General features: G+C 39.0%; 1 long non-coding RNA gene across 1 annotated transcript; it reads right to left on the reverse strand.

Moving 5' to 3' along the window:
* Window positions 1-1,345: 1,345 nt before the first annotated feature.
* On the reverse strand, window positions 1,346-9,879 carry LOC145722557 (uncharacterized). The gene is made up of 3 exons (XR_014146889.1): window positions 9,782-9,879; window positions 9,563-9,610; window positions 1,346-8,693 (listed from the first exon to the last, which is right to left on the reverse strand). It is a non-coding gene; the product is annotated as an uncharacterized LOC145722557 (long non-coding RNA).
* Between the last annotated feature and the right edge of the window lie 2,772 nt (window positions 9,880-12,651).

Here is a 12,651-nt window from a genome sequence, read left to right on the forward strand (position 1 = left end):
ATAAAGTAGAAAATAGCTATTTGTATTCAAATAGTCCATTATCATGATTTTATGCTAATCATGTGATAGATATGATTAAAAACTTATCCACAACACATGTGAATAAAACGTTCCACAGTATTCCACCAGCCACCTGGTCACACACAAACTGCCATATAGCTAAATGTTAAGAGTTCACAGCTCACCTACCTCCAACCACTGGAGTCTTCTCACTCTTTCTGCAACTCTATTCCCTTCAGTTTTTCTTTTTTCTTTTTTTTTTTCTTGGGGGAGGGGGCTGGTGGTGATGGTGGTGGTGTGGTGAAGGTTAGGGAGTATATTATACGGAATTATGAGTGGAGAAAAAACAGGGCAATTAAAAGTTTTAGTATATGAGGGATGAACATTAAGCATGGAAAGAATTAGCAATACTATCTTAAGATGTGATTTCTCGAAGTATGAAACTACAGATAAATATATATATGTGCACACATCTAAAAGGAGTTAAATACGCTTTTATCTGGCAAGCTGTTCCTTCTTAGTAACTAAAAGTAAATTACTTGGCAGTCTTCTTTGTTTACAGCTTCTGTGTCTCTTCACTCTTTATTCATTATAAGAAACACATGAAATGACAGTGGATTCTGAACAAGATCGCTAAAATCCCTGCAAGTGGCAATTCAACTCTCATTTTGCTGCTTTAATATAAGCAATAATTTCCCCAGTATACCCTTTACCCAAATAACTAGAGGGCTGGGTAGGTTGTCAGGATTTAGCAATGAAATATTCCATATTTTTCAGAATGATTTTTATTTCAAATATTCTATCTCACTGTGAGGCCACATGTTTAAATTCTGAGTTCAGAAAATATGGTCATTTTAGTGTGGAAAATAACAAAAACACTACCCATCTCATTTATAATCTCTATTTCCAAACTGCATACATCTTGAAGTAAGTTTGATAACAAATTTACAGAGCCCTTTGAACATGCAGTATTAATGAAGGGGAAAGGAAACACATATATTACAAAACAATGGAAGAAAAAAAATCATTTATACTTGGATTTGGAATAACAGCCAAGCATTTATATACTCATAGTCACAAGCACACAATTATTTCACAATATGCCTAAAAGCTCTCAGTCCAGTCCTGCGTTACCTTTAAAGGCCAGAAGAGCCGTACTTTGAAATATAAATAATCCTCAATAATTATGAGTTATATAATCACCAATTTTCCTCAACATTACCTTCAAGTACTGAATAATATGCCAGAAGTGTTAGTTCACAAAATTAAGTTACGATTTTTTTTTTAAAACACTGATCCCAAGTTCTATCTATTCAAATGCTACCCTTTAATGCAAAAGTCTGACAGGTGTCAAGACTTCTATGAGGTCTTCCCTCTAAGCCATTCCTTACCTATCTCCCTTCTTTTTTTTTTTTTCTGAATGCCTTCAGTTTTTGATTCCTTTATAAGGACAATTGGCAGGTTCTTCTTATACTGCTATCTTACATTATGCCCTGATACAGGTATATCCCAAGATATGCCAGAAGCCAAGAATTGTGCCTTCCTAATTCACAATACTTAATAACCCAATTATATAATATATGGATCAAAAATATGCTGACATTAACAAACCACTATAAATCCAAATCTTCAAAATATTGGAGTAAAAAAATGGCAAAGTAATTAAAAGAGCCAAATTCTTGAAAATTCAGGTAATTAAAAAACTGTCTTGTGTCTTTCTTACTAAACTCAACTGACTCCATAAATAGGGTATGTTTGAAGCCTCGGCATATCCTCAAATTTATATTTTATATAAATTTCATCATTACCAGGTACGTTGCTCAGTTTATGCAATCTGCCTGGCTCAAAGACTTTGTAAAAGGAATTTTAAGAATGTACTTAAGTTTAAATTCTCTTTCAATCCTCTGACTTGGGATATATGTTATGTTTATCTAGTTTTACACAATTATTTTCAATTTAGTTTGGCATCTGTATAATTTTAGAAGTAAATTCATTGTAGAGATAAAATTTTAAAGTAGCTATTCAGCTTTAACCTGGCCACACTAACAAAAAAGCACAGATAATACAAAACAATGGATGAGCCAAAAAGCATTAACAGTCAACTCTCAATTATTCGCATGTGGATTACCTAATATATATTTTAACCTATTTATGTTGGCTACTCTAACAGTATTTGCTCAGGAAATAAAAATTGATGCTAATAATTCACTTAAAAGAAAAGACACATCAATCTATTGTAGGGGAGGAAAGAATATAAAATCTTCCCAAGCCACATATAAATAATACTATTTAGATTATGTAATTTAGCACTCTTCCATCATTATTCACCTTTTTATTAAGTGCAGGTAAATGAGAGTGGACTGTATTTAGCTTGGTGATAGTCAGAGATACAGATACACAGGCATGCAAACCATTCACTCACCCCACTGTGCTTTTCACAGCCCTATTTTCAGTAGCCTGAGACCTGGGAGGGGGAGGAGGCAGCAAGTCACTGCAGATGATCACTTAAAAGGAAATTGAGAGTTGACTATAATTTACATTTAAAGTGCTATGAAATACCATCACTCCTACATGTATTCATTACTGTTTATGGGAATACTTCTCACAGTGATTTAACAAGGCTGTAATGCTTTCTTTTTAACCTTTCAATATCCCAGAAACATGGTGATAGCTGAGGATCACAGAGACGGAAGGTGACAGTGCTACACATGTAACGGAGTGTGCATTTTAGAGATCCAGGAAACTGAAGCACAGAGAGATTAAACAGTATGCCAACATCATCCTTAGATTAAGGAAGAGTAGGACTGAGTTCTCCGGACACCAACTTCAATGCTACAGTCTCACAGTTTCTTCAACCAAAACTCCCCTTGGCTTCTGAGATCATAGTCTTGCTAGTTTTCTTCTCTTGGCCACCTTCTTCTCATTTTTTGATTCTTATGCTATGACACTCTCATCAGCTCATCCTCTAGCCCTCAAATCTTTAGCTCTTCTCCATTTACATTCTTCCCTGTCTCAACGCCCTATGCAGAGAACAATCAGATCACAAGTTTAGAACCATTCCAGTATTTGCAGCTACCTTTTATACATCTCTGATTGACTTAATCACCTGAAATTCAAAGTGCAAAGCTAAACTCATTATCATCCCTCCAAAATGGATCTCTTCATTTCATGGCACCATCAATCTCACTGTCCCTCAGGACTGCAAACCTAAAATGTTCTTTTACTTCTACTCTCCTTAATGCTGTACACTCCATTTCCCATCTCTCTCTCCATTCTGACATTCAATAAGTGCTTCAGTTATTATTATATGATAGATGCTGGGGAAGCTTAAGATCCAGTGAGGGAAAAACAACTGGGCAAAGAACTTAAGGCAATGAGAAGTGATATTTAGAAAGGAACAAACAAAAGTGGAAAAGCAGAGGAAGAAGCAATGAATTCCCACTGGGACGATTTCTAGAAGTTGCATTTGACCTAGACCTTAAAGAATTCGGATTTCAATAAAGAGTACTGAAAATGAAATTCTAGGCAGAGGAAACAACCTGCACAAGGTCAAGTAAACAGAAACTGCATGCCATATGCAAGGAATAAATCATTTTTGTCTAGAGCAGATTCTCAACCAGGGGTATAACACAATCTCCAAGGGGAAAGAACAAATATGGGGAGGTAGGTGCTTTGGACTTGCGAACTTTCCCCATGCCCTCTGAAAAGCACTGTGTGTAAAGAAGGAAGAGAGTGTCTTACACAAGTAAACTCTGCACAGAGGCTGACAGAACAGTATGATTAAGACAGTACAGAAGATAATTTTGGAATAAATCATAAAAGGCCTTCAATGTCAAGTTAAGAAATCTGGACTTTATTCTGTGAGCAAAAACGAGCCAGGGAAGTGTGAGTATGAGTGTGCTTTGGTTTTTTTATTTAAGGGAATGGTAAGATCAGAGCTACATTTCAGGAAAATAACCCTGGCAATCGTATAGCAGAGAAAGTGAAAAAAAGGTGAAAGAAAAGATTTTACATCATCCAAATGAGATAATAAAGATGTAAACAAGCCCAATGACAATGGAATAAGAAAGACTACATTCATTAGATATTTCAAAGGCAAACTGAAGGAACATGGCACGTGAACAAAGATAAACTGTAGGTCTCTAGCTTGATTATTACAAAGGATGGTGGTGGTAACTAAAGGGTGAAAAGGGAATATGCTCTGGGGTGCAGAGTTTTACACATCAGGCTTTTCAGATGAGTAGCAGACACATAATGCTAATATGTTTTGCAAGCTTAAAAGAAAGAGTCTGAATAAAAATGTAATTATCATAACCATTTCAGCACATGGATTTTTTTTTTTTTCAACTCATGGATTTTTGAAGCCCTCAGTGAAAAGACTGTTCAGGTACATAGCATATAGCACCGTAGGAGAGAAGAAAAGATCAAGGACAGAACCTTAAGGTTCACTCGCTTAAGGAGCTGGAAGACCAGGAGGGAACAGAGAAGGAGCAGCATGAGAGATAGGAAAAGCAGCAGGAGAATATTTCACAGAAGTCAAGTAAAGAAGTGGTTGCAAGAATAGCAAAAGTGTAGTGCCTACAAATGCATGATCTGCAGTTAGTCGCTCACTAATCCTATGACCCTGGCTGAATTACTTACCTGAATTTCAGACCTTTGGAATTTTAAAACCTATATCCTCAACTGTAAAAGAGGGATAAAAAGAGTACCTCAAACAGTTATTAAAGATTAAGTGAGATAACATATTTTAGAGCCTGGAACAAAACTATTAATACAGTAGTAGTTCTAAAACAGAATGGGGAACTTAAAAATGCCTATGAATTTTGCATGAGATTACTAGCACCCTTTAAAAAACTATTTTCAGTACACGGGGAAAGCTGTGCTTAGAAGACTATAGTCGTTAAGGAAGAAAGCTATAGAGTGAGGATGAACTATTCTTTCCTTAGAGCGGATGGAAAAACAGCTACTTTGTAATCTTCATCTTTTATCTTTCCACACCTCCCACCATCATCCCATGCCTGGGATAGTACCTGATCCATATGAAGGATACAACAAATGATTACTGAACATGAGAAAACTTCCAATAGGAAGGAAGAAATGAAGAAAGGGATCTCAGTTCTACAAAGAATCTTAGAAGAAACAGTATTAGGAGCATAAAATTCCTTTCCAGGTTAGCCTTGAAAAGGAACAGAGATTCTGTTTATTCCCTGACTCAGGGAACCAGAAGATAAGTATGTATAAAATATAAAGGGGAGAAGACAGGCACACCTGGCTGGCTCAGCAGGTAGAGCATGTGACTCTTGATCTTGAGGTCCTGAGTTCAAGCCCCACATTGGGCACAAAGGTTACTTTAAAAATTAAATAAAGGGGAGGAGTCAAGGGAATTCACATTAGACAGCTTCAACCTTCTTAATAAATATAAGTTCTCTGCACAGTGTAGGAGTATTCCAAAGTCAGTTTGACAATCTGAAGAAAACAAATTAGTTGATTACTCCATCTCAATATATATGGACCTTCATTTCTAACTCCAACATCCTGGTCTAGTTCCCCACCATTTCTTAGATTACAGCAGCAGCTTCCTAAGGCAGCTCCTTTTCCTGCTGACTTTTACCTTTCCCAAGGTGTGGTACAGTCTCTTGCGAGCCCATGTTTCCTTTCATTATGTCTACCACTATTCTCATGAGAAGTCAACCACTCTGAAGCTGCCTCTAATCCTCTACCCACCAAACAATTCATCATTTTCTCCTCTAGGCTACTTCTGGGTCCTTGTACAGTTTGGTTACTTAATTTATCATTCCATATTGCAATCACTTTATTAATATCTGTTCCAGTAAATTCCTGAAAAGGGGAATAACATCTTCCTTATCTTCATTCCTCCAGCACTTAATTCAGCATTTAGTAAATAATAGGCATCCAGTCAATGTGTGTTTTGTCTAACTGAAGTCAGCGATTAAATAACATAAGTAATCTGCTCACTAGATAAAAATCAGAAAACAAAAAGTAGTGTTCAAATCTGCATCATTTAGATAACCTTCCTTTTCTAAGTATTAAACAGCAACTAAGACAGTCAATTTTTGTATTCTTTCTAAAGGAAAAGGAAAAGAATTGGATAATAAAAAAATATAAAACTCAATACTTTTAAATAAATTCTAATAGTTAGATTTGAATACAGGTTTGTCCATGTCCTGAAAATTCACTTTGAACACAATCATTAAATTACTGTACAGTAAGGACTTACACAGGAAGAATACTCTGTGTCTTTTCAAGTTATTCAGTACCAGAAATGTACTATGAGACTGATTAAAAAACAGGCTATCCTTGCAGTGGAAGTGACTAAGGGAAGCATTTTGATTTCAAAATAGATATTGGCATGCAAAACAGAGAGAGTATTTAAATTATATCAATAGCAAGTATCAGGGACTTTCACAAATTAAGTAGCGTAGTTGTTTGAACAAAACTGAAAGCAACAATCAGCAATAAGTTTACTGTGCGATCTACTGCAATGAAGTTCCTAAACTAGATCAAAATTAGTCCACCAACAATTTTTAATTGAAGTACACTATGTATGAACTAACTACCAAAACCAAAGCACGTAGAACTCTCCTGGGCCTCAAGAAGCTTGCAAGGCTAGCCAAATCATTATTACTAAGAAATCTTCTGGAGTCAGAGAAAAATTCTAAGGTTCTATGAAATAAAATACTACATTATATCTTAAGTACATATAATACTCTTTGCTTAGACCTAATTTACTGGTAATCTCACAGAATACTTCTTTACAGTTGTTATACTCAAGAACTCTACTTCAGACAGACTATACCCAATTAATAGTATGTCTCAAAAAAATGAAAGCCTCAATACCGTAATTCCTCATTAACAAGTTTATAATGTTCAAAACAACTGAAATATTTTAAATGCGATATAAATAATTTTTATTTCATACTGTGGGATGACAACTAACATTTAGTTAACATCACTCACAAAATTATCAGCTCCTGTACTGAGTATTTTAAGCATTAGTTCATTTACTTCTCACATTCTTAATAACCCTTTGAAGTTATCTCTTTGAGATGAAGAAACCAAGAGTTAAGCAAGGTCAAATACCTTGCCCCACATCACCTAACTATTAAGTATCCCAGCTGAGATTACAACACAGAACTATCCGACTGTACAGTCTGATCTCTTTTCACTATACATTGATGGTTCCTTTAGGAATTAGAATCACCATTACCTCTACTTAACAATGAACTTTGTGAGATAGCTACACAATGAATTTCTCAAAGGTTACATAAAAAGAATTAAAATGAGAGCAAACACTGCCTTCGCATTAAAAACTTGTAGTTTTGGTTACCCCAATCTTTATCTAAAACGTACTGTAATCCAATCCACAACCAGCTGCCCTTCAGCAGCAACCCAGACTGCCCTACAGTTCTCAAACTATTACTAAAGTGTAATTCCTTGTGAACTTTCTTCAGGTTAGAGCCACAAGACTTCTTTAGAGCCACAAACCTTCTTTTAATAATGAAATGTCTGTCAGAATAGCAATTCCTTGAACAATAATAGCTTCCCTATATTATAAATTACTTTTTTATTCTCATATAGCCTCTCTTACTTGCATATGCCTTTTGTGATCAATTTCACTTGGCTGTGTATATTCCAAACTAAACTACATTTTATCAGTGCAAGCAGAAATAGCATTTTTCTGCTTGCTGCATTATCCTAAAAACACCTATGGACAATGGTGTTCACAAAGTGCTCAGAAAATATAACATTTTAAATAGTAAACATACAGACTTATCTGTGCACTTGAATAAGTTTGAAGTAAATCAAAGGTATCAATTTGTATATTTTTTAACAAACCAAAATTCTGATACCAACCACAGAAACTACTATATATAAAGGAGCTCAGCAAACTCAACCTAAAGCACAAATATAACTTATTTCTAGCACCACATCCAAACAAGCTTTTAATGAGAAAATTAAGACAGAAGATCTATCTAATAAGTGCTCTTTTCACCATCTAAACACATATGCCCACACAGAAATTAAATCACCTAATAAAGTACATCTGTTACAGAACTCAAATACTAATTTTGAACCCTGTGGGAATTTTGTTTTTGTTAGGAAATTTACTAGAAAATCTTTTCCCACATACATCTTATATAGATTTTTCATGTGTGTTTTATATAGTCAAGTTTCCAAACTGTTACACAAAAGTCAAAAGCTTTACATCTTCTACACTATCTGCTGAAAAAAGTTCCAATTTAGTGCAGAAACCCTTCTGCCTGTTAACACCAGCACTTCATTCGCCCAACAAAGTCCCTGAACTTTCAGAATAAAATATTCTTACAAAAATGTACTCTTGTAGCTAAACAAAAAGTAGCTGTTTATAACAGTTTTCTTACACTATGAAATACAAAATACAACAAATTAGACAATGCACTATGCTTTAAATACCAGAGATGAGTCTCAACAATGAGCCCGCGTCTGACAAATACTTTAGATAAGTCATTACGTCAAGTATAACATAGGTTAAATTTTTCAAATTTTTAATGAAATGTTTACGACTTTTCTTAACTTCCCGAAGTGTTTTTCAGATCTCAAAAAGGAAACTGACTCTATACAGCTGAACCAGCTTACACTCTATGCTACAGCCGGTGTGAAATATGACTTCTTCGGAATCAGTAGACCAAATCCTGTTTACCGTGGAAGAAAAAAGAAAAACCTTGTATATAACTACTGTATCTTCGAGATATTGTCGAATAAACTCCAGTACGGTGACTAATAAAAGATTCATTGGCCAGTAGCTGGATTAGATCCTTAAAAACACAACCGCGGGGTTCGCCCAGTTCCGAAGGTGTAAACAAACCCGTCGCCACTGCAGAAGGTAAACAATGAACCTGCAGCGAGGGTGAGGGGGCGGTCTTTGCCAACTACAGTCCCAGCCACCCGGGAAAGGGAAACGGGAATGAACTACAGCGCAAATCAGACACTTAGCCATAGTCACCCATTCTAGGTTTCACTACCGAGTTATCAATGCTGCGGGTCCCCCAGGGCGGTGGGCAAAGAGAAAAGCAGTCACGCAGGCAAGCAAGAACCCAGCAGGTCCGGCTTCTGCTCGGGGGGACGGGGAGGGCAGGATGTGGTCGCTCTTCCCTCAGACATCCTCCGGCAACCTAAATAACAGCCTCTACCTCCCGCCGGCCGCCTCCAGGCGAATGGCTGCACGAGCTCCAGGATGGGAGTTAAACCCTCCCTCGGGGACCCAGAGAACCCAGAGGGTAGCCCGCTCCGCTGAGTCCCGCTTGGCGTTCCCAGGCACCCGCCGCACCCACAGGCCGGGAGAAAGGCGCGGGGCGAGGCAAGCGGGCACCGGGAAGGGGGATGGGTCCCGGGAGGCTGCCCGGGGCTTGGCTCCTGCGGGCCAGCAGGCGGGGCTCGGCTCTGCCTCCCGCACCCCCGCCAGTCCCGTGCGGGGCCCGCCCCTGCCCCCGGCCCCGACCCCCGGCTCCCGGCTCCTCCCCAGCAGCGTGCCCTCGCCGGCGCCCGCGGCGCCCCGCGTTACCTCGGGTCAGATCCAGCGGGACGTTCTCCTCGCCGCTGTCATTCCGCCCTGCGCGAAACAGACACACAGCTCCAATTAGGATTCGCTCGCAGGCCAGCGGCGGCAACCCTGGCTCGGGCCAGCGCCCCTAATCGCTCCCCCAGCCCAGGGCCAGGGGGAGGCAAGGGCCAGGGGTCGCGGGCCCCAGGCGGTGGGGAGTGAGGGTTGCAGCGGGCTTACCTCGTATTCGGAGGTTCTTCAGCGAGCGGCCGCGGCCGATCGCCGCCATATTGACGGGTTTCAGTCACAACACCGGAAACCTCGCCCAATCGCGCGAGAACCCCTTCCCCTCCCCGCGCGCCGCGCCCGCCCCCCGCGGCATCTCCCCCGCCCCTTCGCGGCGGCAGGCGGCGGGTGGTGCAGGCTGTACCCGGGGCGTGGAGGGAATGCGGTGCAGACCCGGGGTGTCCGTGGGGCTCGCGGCGTGCGCACCCGTCCGCCTTCCTGGGAGCCCGAGGTCGCGGCTACACGCCTAACACTTCGAGAGCAAGTCGGCCGGGAGGCGGCATTTCCCACGAGGGGAATCCCATTGATGGGAGTTTGCAGCGTGGAGGATGCTTCCCCTCCAGTGCCGCGGAAACTGTAATCAGAGCCGCGGCGAGCCGGGAGGAGGCCGGGATGCGGCCGCACGCCACCTGCGGAAACCATCCTGCCCCATTCTCCTGCTTGCTTTCAATCCCTCCCTTCCTTATCAGTTAAAACGATGTTTATTAAAAAAAACAAGCTGCGCTTGTAACTCAAATCCCTTCCTAGAGTCGCTTTGCTCCAACCAAGTTAACATGTAACAAAGTTTGTTTTCCACCCTCGTTCTGACCACCGTGCTAAGCAGCCTTGCACTTGATCTTCAAAACCGTACTTGGCCAGGAGAACTTCTCTAAGAGGAAGTGGTCGGGGGTACGTTTCGCTTTTGACCGCCTGGCGCAGGCCGGGAGAAAGGAATTAAGAAGCCGGGAGTGCGAGGTGGTCTTCCCGGGCGGTGGGTGAGATTGTTCCCGCGCACGCGCGGGCGCCGGGAGGCCCGGGGAGAGGGTTTCCTCTGCCTGGGACCAAGCAGAGGCAGCTGAGGGCTGAGTCGGGTTTTCTGTCTGTGTAGCTCTTGAACACTGGCTAATGTAGATGTTGTGGGTTAATATTTTTTATACATGAACCTAATAATCATTAACTGTAGAGATTGCAATTCTAGAAACTGTTTTTACCTAATTAATATATATACACCTGGCCTCTGACCCAGCAACTTTCTCTTAAAGTAGACTAGAGAGAGGGTGAGTGTTGTGCCGCCTCCTACTCCTCGACTGGTCTTTTTATTACGTGAGACTGGAAGTTAAACAGTGGAGATCTTGCTTTAACCATCTCTCTTGTCCCAGTTAATGCAGTGTCCAGCATAAATAAATGTTCAATAAATAATCGGATCGATGAGTAAGTGCCTTGGATTCCTTTGTTACAATGCTCTTTTTTGCTGTTAAAAAAAAAAGAAAAGCAATATTGGAGATAAAATTGCCGTTGTTAATAATAGTGAACAATTGGAAACAAAGATGACCAAAGGTAGGGATTATGCAAATTATTACAACGGTTAAAAACGATGTAGGTCTAGTATATTTATAGAAAATTAGGTTCATGATTTTAAATCAAGCAACAGATTACAAAATTCCCTTTTTTATACGTTTAAAATACATATAAATTAAAATTATACGTTATAAAATATTTTACATATCTGTGTACATAGAAAAGAGTCTGAGAAGATATACATCAAAATGTTAACTAATTTTTTTCCCTTCAGTTGTGGAATTACATATACGGTTTTTGTTCTTCTTTGCTGTCTATACTCTACATGTCCTGCAATTAATATATATATCTAGTGTAAAATAAGTGAAAGTTATAAAAAATAAAAGCAGTATACAGTAGCATCATCAGGAAAATAAAAGAGGAACATTGTTTCCTTAGGAGACTATCCTCTGTCCATATATTCCAGATCCTTTTCTTATTAGGTCTACAATCAGATATCTGTTCCTGATATTGCCCTTGTATTCAGTGATGCAACACAATTGGAGCACTTTTTAAAAATGTCTCCTGACATAACCACTAGTAATTTTGATAACAACAAACTTTGCTCTTGCTCTTGTAGCTTTTAGGTCTTGGTGCAAATTTATTTATTCTAGTTACAACCTAAGGCAAAAATCACAAAATTTGAGGTCTCGTTGGGACATTAAAAATTTGCATTTCATCCTTTCATGTATCACATTTCACCATTTTAGAAAAGTAGAAATCTATCAATGGAAATTCTACCAGATTCTTAGAATTGTTCCAATTTTCAACCAACCCTTTTAATCCTATTTTTTGTCCCTATTTATTCTAAATTAACTCCTTCCTAATACAATTTAATTTCATCTTCTCTTTCATTCTTTCATGAAAGTTGAGTACAACTGATCCACTTTTTAAATTACTTAAGGTACATGAAAGCCTGAATCTAATAACCTTTCATCTTTGTAACTATACGTTCCTATTTAAAGATCATTATTCAATTATTCCATCTCTTTGAGGAGAAAAAAAAAAATCATCTTTCCCCAATCTTACAATGAAACTAGTTTTTCTTCTATTACTATCTCACTTAAGTGGCTGTGTTCTTCACATTTGTTGTTAAGGTGAATAATAGGATTTCTGGTAAAAAGAACAAGTTCTTAGTGTTTGCAATTGACACTCAACTGGGAAGTAGGAGTTTAGGTAAATTTTAGTAAAGAACACATTTCACAATGTTGTATTTGCTTTTTAAACAATACATTATTGATTCTAGTCGGCTTGTTATTTGTTAGAATCTCTAAGTTATTTTCTATACTTGCCAACAGCTAGCCATTCCTCCTTTTGAAACTTGTTTGTCTTCCTTGTTTATTTTAGCCCACCCCTATGTTTTACTCATTTTGTTTACATCTTACTACTTCTCCAATTTTCCGGGTCATTTTGATTCTAATCTGGTCATTGACAATGTGACTTCCTCTTCCTAGTTTTCATTTCCCAACTAGGTTTCATTTGCTGTGTGAATGAAATGTCTTTTCTCA

This window comes from Leptonychotes weddellii, chromosome 7, assembly GCF_054177405.1.
Source record: "Leptonychotes weddellii isolate Sample4059 chromosome 7, ASM5417740v2, whole genome shotgun sequence".
In the NCBI taxonomy this organism is placed as follows: domain Eukaryota; kingdom Metazoa; phylum Chordata; class Mammalia; order Carnivora; family Phocidae; genus Leptonychotes; species Leptonychotes weddellii.